Here is a 2,772-nt window from a genome sequence, read left to right as displayed (position 1 = left end):
ATTTAATTAGACGGCAGAATATTTTGACACGCAATATTTTGAGTAACAAAACTTTAAACATTAAACTTCACATTAGTTTAAGAGAAAGGATTTTTGTCAAACCCTTCTTAATCTGCATTCTACAGGAAAACAGAAACAAAGTAGCTTCGTATAACTTTTATTTTCTTTGTGTGTGAAAGAGAGAGAGTTTTAAAACGATATCATACTTAGTACAAATAATATTTGTTCCATATTTTATGTGCAACGAAACGAAGTTTCTTGTATGTTGAAAGAATATAAGCAGCTATCTCCAAAAAAAAGTAGACTATAAAGCACAGTAAATTCGTCACATTGACGGGTTTAAACAAATGCAAACAGACATAGAACATATATTACGTACATACAGTATACATTACACATACACACACACACACAAAGGTGGGATGATGTAGGAACATTGATATCCATGTAACTGGAATACAAGTGCAAGAGGAAGAGAAAGGTGGTAAATGAGGAACGACGACACATACATACAGCTGGTTGGCAACCAAGTGCTTCATGAAAGTGGGGTAGGGGGATCTGCCAGTTGAGTCATCTCTCACATTTGACGCCAGAAGACTTTCAAAAGGATGGAGAGAGAGATGGGGGAGAGAAAAAGTCCATGAAAACACTTAATTTAAACAGGAGAAATGGTTATGAATTAAAATGTTTATCAGTATCATTGTTACTATTATTATACATTAACGAGTATAGTGGTGCCAGCTAAGAAAAAATGAAATTATGTAAATGGTACACGAGGTGCCGAATATTTGCGTAGATTCCATTATAGACCTATTACTGGCGTAACCCTACACCCCTTCATTACTAATCTCTTTAATTATTATTATTATTATTATAATCATCATCATCATTATTTCGTTCTTTAATAAAAAAAAAAATATGACATCACATTGTCTTGTGAAAGGAAAAATCAGGGTAATTTTTCATTGCGTGTGTATCTGTATGTAGTGGGTTAAATTCGAGGCGGTTCTAATCTTTTTCTTTTGTGTTCTAATCTAGAGGTTTTGTGAATAATTCCAACAGATGTGGAGCCGACATCAGCAGGAGTCTGGGCCCTGCAACTGCTCCCTTACTACAGGAAGGGCTGAGAATGTGAGGGCAGGAGAGGGACGTGGAAGAGACAACAATGTAATCTGTTGCTAATCACGCCGAGATCGACAACTAAAATAATTTAGTTGAATAATTTGAATGGAAAAAATACGAACAAGAAGCAAAATCGTTAGTAATGTTAACCAGTAGATATTGTAGGAAGGCTATTGAATGGAAGTTTAAAGAAAAAGTTTCCATCTTATTTCAAGGTATTAAACCACCTTATTTCACTATGTTAATTTATTTAGCACAATAGTAGAGCTTTTAAAATAAGACATCTGTATTGAAGATCAGAAAAAAGTTATGTATCACGCCCAACCATCAGGAAAGAATAGAGAAATAGAAAAATCAATCAATCGTTCACAGAATCAATCAAACAAGCAATAATTGATAAAACACGGATCTTAGGAATTTGTTATCGCTTCAGTGTTGGAAGGTTTTGTTTAGTGGCAGTTTTCCCCCCTCCGTTGCCCCAACCCTCAAATTCTTTTACTTACATAAGAGAGTGAAAGAAAAATATAAAGACCACATTTAATGCTGATACAGAAATACGAATATAAGTTTTACTTTATTTGAGGAAATTAGTAAGAAATCCCTAGGTTGAAAAAATTGTGGATTGATTGAACCTTTTAATTTCTAAACCCTACCCTGTCATATTTTAATTGACAGAACAAAGCAGTAAAACGTAAGAACAGAAAACGAAATACATAAAAAAAAAAATAGATGAACTTGAAGACAGCAATATTATGTCACTTACCTTCTATATTAGACATGTAAGACAGATGAGAGCTCCATAAGTTTTTTGACTTAAGTTTCTGCTGCTGAGTACTTAATCCGACCACTAAAGCAGAGAGGAATGGATGTTAACTGATTTCGACCCCACTTTGGTTAGTGTTGTTGTTACCTTCGCCTCTTTCTGTTATATACACACTCTCTCTTGTTCTTTCTTTCTCGCGTACATACACACAGGTTGAATGCCAACTACTTCAACGTTTAAGGAGGAGGGGTCAGATGTATGCGTGAGAGAAAGAGGAATAAGAGAGAGAGTGAGAGTTTCAATGCCGGCCCCAGTTGACAGAAGTAAACGACCTGAACTGCCTCCCGTATATAACAAGTTGGACTAACTTGGTCTCTCTAAAAACAACCAACAGTAGTAGCGTCAGTATCCTGAATACCGCCACTATTACTACTACTATTCGTTTCTGATTGTATTCACTTTATCTCCGCTGACAACACCGTTATAATATAATAGCTTTGATGTCATCGAATATCACATTAGTAGTTTTGTTAACATTTGGTAATTTACCAAAGGCGCTCTGTTTTCAACAAACCCTTTCTACTTTTCCCTGGCAATTACAGATCACAGTTGACAGAAAAGAAATATTACTGTTTACATGGTCTTTTTCTATTTGGCAGCCGACGACACGTTGCGGCGGAACCACTTTCCTGCAGGTACGCTGCTGCCACGGTAGGAGTTTTCGAAAATACACCGTCTGTATCTCCGCTTTCTAATACAGACGAGAATTTTCTCCAATTTGTTTGATTTTATCCTGATTCATTTACAGTTATCTATTAATTTAATTTTTTATTTATGGTGATTACTTTCTTAGACATTATCATAAGGTGCTACAATAGTATAGCTGT

The 2,772-nt window shown here is 35.3% G+C and overlaps 1 protein-coding gene across 3 annotated transcripts in view; it reads right to left on the bottom strand.

Moving 5' to 3' along the window:
* Nucleotides 1-2,674, bottom strand: part of LOC106880995 (protein kinase C delta type) — a 135,167-nt gene extending 132,493 nt beyond the window's left edge. For all 3 annotated transcript variants that reach the window (XM_052966790.1, XM_052966808.1, XM_052966795.1), the window contains exon 1: nucleotides 1,886-2,674. The gene's annotated coding sequence lies outside the window, so the exon portion shown is untranslated. The remainder of the gene's footprint in view (nucleotides 1-1,885) is intronic.
* Between the last annotated feature and the right edge of the window lie 98 nt (nucleotides 2,675-2,772).

The sequence above is a fragment of the Octopus bimaculoides genome, chromosome 1 (genome assembly GCF_001194135.2).
Source record: "Octopus bimaculoides isolate UCB-OBI-ISO-001 chromosome 1, ASM119413v2, whole genome shotgun sequence".
NCBI lineage: Eukaryota > Metazoa > Mollusca > Cephalopoda > Octopoda > Octopodidae > Octopus > Octopus bimaculoides.
This window is presented reverse-complemented; position numbering and strand designations above follow the sequence as displayed.